The 5,000-nt window shown below is 54.0% G+C and overlaps 1 non-coding gene across 1 annotated transcript in view; it reads right to left on the bottom strand.

Annotated features, from left to right (window-relative positions):
• The window catches only part of LOC124773136, a 1,909-nt gene extending 254 nt beyond the window's left edge, over nucleotides 1-1,655 (bottom strand). The window contains exon 1 of the ribosomal RNA XR_007014481.1: nucleotides 1-1,655. This exon is cut by the window's left edge and continues 254 nt beyond it. This is a non-coding gene — a ribosomal RNA (small subunit ribosomal RNA).
• Nucleotides 1,656-5,000: the final 3,345 nt, after the last annotated feature.

Consider the following 5,000-nt stretch of genomic DNA (forward strand, 5'->3'; position numbering starts at 1 on the left):
CCCCAATCCCTAGCACGAAGGAGGTTCAGCGGGTTACCCCGACCTTTCGGCCTAGGAAGACACGCTGATTCCTTCAGTGTAGCGCGCGTGCGGCCCAGAACATCTAAGGGCATCACAGACCTGTTATTGCTCAATCTCGTGCGGCTAGAAGCCGCCTGTCCCTCTAAGAAGAAAAGTAATCGCTGACAGCACGAAGGATGTCACGCGACTAGTTAGCAGGCTAGAGTCTCGTTCGTTATCGGAATTAACCAGACAAATCGCTCCACCAACTAAGAACGGCCATGCACCACCACCCACCGAATCAAGAAAGAGCTATCAATCTGTCAATCCTTCCGGTGTCCGGGCCTGGTGAGGTTTCCCGTGTTGAGTCAAATTAAGCCGCAGGCTCCACTCCTGGTGGTGCCCTTCCGTCAATTCCTTTAAGTTTCAGCTTTGCAACCATACTTCCCCCGGAACCCAAAAGCTTTGGTTTCCCGGAGGCTGCCCGCCGAGTCATCGGAGGAACTGCGGCGGATCGCTGGCTGGCATCGTTTATGGTTAGAACTAGGGCGGTATCTGATCGCCTTCGAACCTCTAACTTTCGTTCTTGATTAATGAAAACATACTTGGCAAATGCTTTCGCTTCTGTTCGTCTTGCGACGATCCAAGAATTTCACCTCTAACGTCGCAATACGAATGCCCCCGCCTGTCCCTATTAATCATTACCTCGGGTTCCGAAAACCAACAAAATAGAACCGAGGTCCTATTCCATTATTCCATGCACACAGTATTCAGGCGGGCTTGCCTGCTTTAAGCACTCTAATTTGTTCAAAGTAAACGTGCCGGCCCACCGAGACACTCAATAAAGAGCACCCTGGTAGGATTTCAACGGGGTCCGCCTCGGGACGCACGAGCACGCACGAGGCGGTCGCACGCCTTCAGCTCGCCCCACCGGCAGGACGTCCCACGATACATGCCAGTTAAACACCGACGGGCGGTGAACCAACAGCGTGGGACACAAATCCAACTACGAGCTTTTTAACCGCAACAACTTTAATATACGCTATTGGAGCTGGAATTACCGCGGCTGCTGGCACCAGACTTGCCCTCCAATAGATACTCGTTAAAGGATTTAAAGTGTACTCATTCCGATTACGGGGCCTCGGATGAGTCCCGTATCGTTATTTTTCGTCACTACCTCCCCGTGCCGGGAGTGGGTAATTTGCGCGCCTGCTGCCTTCCTTGGATGTGGTAGCCGTTTCTCAGGCTCCCTCTCCGGAATCGAACCCTGATTCCCCGTTACCCGTTACAACCATGGTAGGCGCAGAACCTACCATCGACAGTTGATAAGGCAGACATTTGAAAGATGCGTCGCCGGTACGAGGACCGTGCGATCAGCCCAAAGTTATTCAGAGTCACCAAGGCAAACGGACCGGACGAGCCGACCGATTGGTTTTGATCTAATAAAAGCGTCCCTTCCATCTCTGGTCGGGACTCTGTTTGCATGTATTAGCTCTAGAATTACCACAGTTATCCAAGTAACGTGGGTACGATCTAAGGAACCATAACTGATTTAATGAGCCATTCGCGGTTTCACCTTAATGCGGCTTGTACTGAGACATGCATGGCTTAATCTTTGAGACAAGCATATGACTACTGGCAGGATCAACCAGGGAGCTGCGTCAACTAGAGCTGAGCAGCCGGCCGCCCGGGAGTGTGTCCCGGGGGCCCGCGCGAACACGCAAGCGTCCGCTCAATCATTCTGCAAACAGGAGGAGGCTGAGCTCCCCTGCACAATACACCTCGAAACCCTCTCAGGTCCCGGCGGCGCGCAGCGCCGTCCCAAGTACTTGGTCGGGTTCGAGAGAGGCGCAATCGCCCGGAGTTAGGCGAGTAGACGCTTTCGGTGCGACCACCCGTGCTCCCAACTGAGCTTGCCGCTGCCGACAGAGGCCCGGGAGCGTGCTGTCGTGGCATTGCCGGCGGGAGACAACACGCGCCACCTACGGTGACCGGCAGCTCCAACGCCAGCGCCACAGAAGGACAAAAGCCCCACTTGGGTGCCGAAGCGAACTCTCCCAGCACAGCGCACGCGCCAACACATCCGCACAGCTGCGATACAAACCACCAGCGAGAACCGCTGGGGCGACCGAGCAGCAGACGGCGTCGCGGCGCCGAGCGCCGGGCGGCGGCGCATCCTCAACGCACACAGTCCTCAATCGGACCAGCACACTGAAGATGTCCACCGCGCTTCGCACCGGGCCCGCGAGGACCTACTTTGGCCGCACGGCGCCGCGCGCAGGGTGCGCCGGCGCGCAGCTGCGACGCCTGCCGCGTCCGTCGGCCGGCGCGCCTGCCACTGGCCGCCCCCACCAGCCGGCTGTAGCGCGTGCGCCCACGCACCGCGCGGCCAGCACGCCGGGAGGCGCCCCCTCACCGGCCGGGGACGGTCCCACCCAGCCACCGCCGCGTATCGCTTCACACCCAGATGCCGTTCAGTTTCGTCGGCATGGTGGGTATCGCTGGAACAACCGGTTAGTACCTCAACCTATCGTCGCCATCACCGATTCACCCCTAGCGAGAACAACCGCACCACAACAGGTTACCATTTGTTCATTTGCGTAACTTCACCAGAAAACGCAGGCGTCCATCGCCATTTGCAACTTCAACGATTATTGCATGCCTGTGTCAGGTGTCACGCCACACTACGTCTGCCCACATACACGCAACAAAATGTGCACGCCTAGACAATACGTGGAAGGTGGCCCCCGTACGTATGCGATGTCCATTGCTCGAACGACTGTCAACCGGCCTCTGTAGCATGTCGCAGATATGGAACGCGGTGCACCATGCCATCACGGTGTGTGAGGAGAGACGACTAGGTCCGAATACATCAACAGACAGCTCATGCTGATCGCCATCCACGGCGTCCGTTCCTCCCACACGTCTCTATGGCGTACCACACTGCAATCCAGCTCTCATAGGGAGACGACACGTAGCTGCGTGCACAATATTTGCACTGTATGGTCCGCCGTTTTTGGGCGCAGTCGTTGTGCGGTCACACATGTGCCACGATGTATCATTCAGTACATAAGGACGAATGTGCAGTACAGATTGTGGTTCACGCGTACGACATCAGCGGACAGTTGACACAGGCCGCACCACAACGTAGCCTGAGTACGTCGCATGCGAAGGGCATTGAACATGCAAACTTCTCACCAACCAGCTTGCGAAGGCAGGGGGCAAGGTGGGGACGTGGGGAGGGGCGGCATGTACGTCCTGCTGCCATCCACATTACAGTGTACAGCAGGAGCATGTGGAAAGTGAGCAAGACTTGCAAGGTGTTTAACATGAAGCGATACACAGGGGTGCGGGCAGTGCGAGTAGCGAACTATATTGCGAGGGTTGCGGGTGGGCAACACTACAGTAATTGAACGAGTCGTATAACAATTACAGAGCAGGTTTAGGCGACAACGTGGGTTACGTTAAGGCGACAACATGGGTTAGGTTAAGGCACAACATGGGTTAGGTTAAGGCACAACATGGGTTAGGTTAAGGCACAACATGGGTTAGGTTAAGGCACAACATGGGTTAGGTTAAGGCACAACATGGGTTAGGTTAAGGCACAACATGGGTTAGGTTAAGGCACAACATGGGTTAGGTTAAGGCACAACATGGGTTAGGTTGAGGCACAACATGGGTTAGGTTAAGGCACAACATGGGTTAGGTTGAGGCACAACATGGGTTAGGTTGAGGCACAACATGGGTTAGGTTGAGGCACAACATGGGTTAGGTTAAGGTACAACATGGGTTAGGTTAAGGTACAACATGGGTTAGGTTAAGGTACAACATGGGTTAGGTTAAGGTACAACATGGGTTAGGTTAAGGTACAACATAGGTTAGGTTAAGGTACAACATAGGTTAGGTTAAGGTACAACATAGGTTAGGTTAAGGTACAACATAGGTTAGGTTAAGGTACAACATAGGTTAGGTTAAGGTACAACATAGGTTAGGTTAAGGTACAACATAGGTTAGGTTAGGTTAGGTTAGGTTACACGTTGTTGTACGGAAAGGTGTAGGGGGGGGGGGGGGGGGCGGGGGCGGCAGGTTCGTTGATAGTGATTATAGTAAGTGAATGCTTGTGACATGATCAGATTTGTCACGTCAGGATGCACCTTTGGCTTATTAGAGGCGGCGCTCCAATTCTATGCTTGTGTGAGACCTGTGTCTTTGACTCATGTCATTGTTTGTGCGCTGTGACAGGAGGTACTATTGTGATGTTGGGTGCACCGTTGTATAGGACATGTGTGGGTGTTGGTGCCTGGTCTGCGCAATGGTGGATGTCGAAAGGCTGGGATATTGTATTTTCCGCACGGACCTCCTGGTCTGGTTGTGATAGTGTGGATTGTGTAATGTGGCGGAGAAGATGCACTGGATGTTGTTCCATGCTGGTGCTTACATATTGTATGTGCGCCTGTTAGAAGCAGAGAGTGGTGCGTGATCAGAGTGTCTGGCTGACGTGTGGTTCCCATTTTGGGCAGACTCTTTCAGCATGTATACGGACAGTTGTGTATATTTGCTGTAGTTTGATGGCTCTGCATTGATTACTAATCAGCGCCGTGTGTACGGGTAATCTGGTTCCAGTCCAAAATGTTCCATCTGTGTACATTAGTGACAAAGACTCCCCCCATGCAGTGGGGCTCGGTCTGTTATAACTCTTCCGCGTAATATATTTGCCCCACGTTTTTGCGACTGCGAGTGCGAGTGCAACGCGCATGGGGACCGACATGCTGATGGCTCGGTATCGGACGCCGTACAGTGAGCAACGCGATCGCGTCTCTCGCTCGTAAGTGGTACAGGTCGCGGCTCATGTATACGGACAGCGGGAATGTCGCATATTGGAAATAACTCTTCATGAAACGCAAGTTATAGGGGTGGATTGCACTTTACGAGTGCGGGAAACGTCCGCCGTTCATCCGCTGGAGGTGCGAGTTTGGCGGTTGGGGTGGTGCACGAACGGG

The sequence above is a fragment of the Schistocerca piceifrons genome, unplaced genomic scaffold, assembly GCF_021461385.2.
Source record: "Schistocerca piceifrons isolate TAMUIC-IGC-003096 unplaced genomic scaffold, iqSchPice1.1 HiC_scaffold_945, whole genome shotgun sequence".
NCBI classification, from domain to species: Eukaryota; Metazoa; Arthropoda; class Insecta; order Orthoptera; family Acrididae; genus Schistocerca; species Schistocerca piceifrons.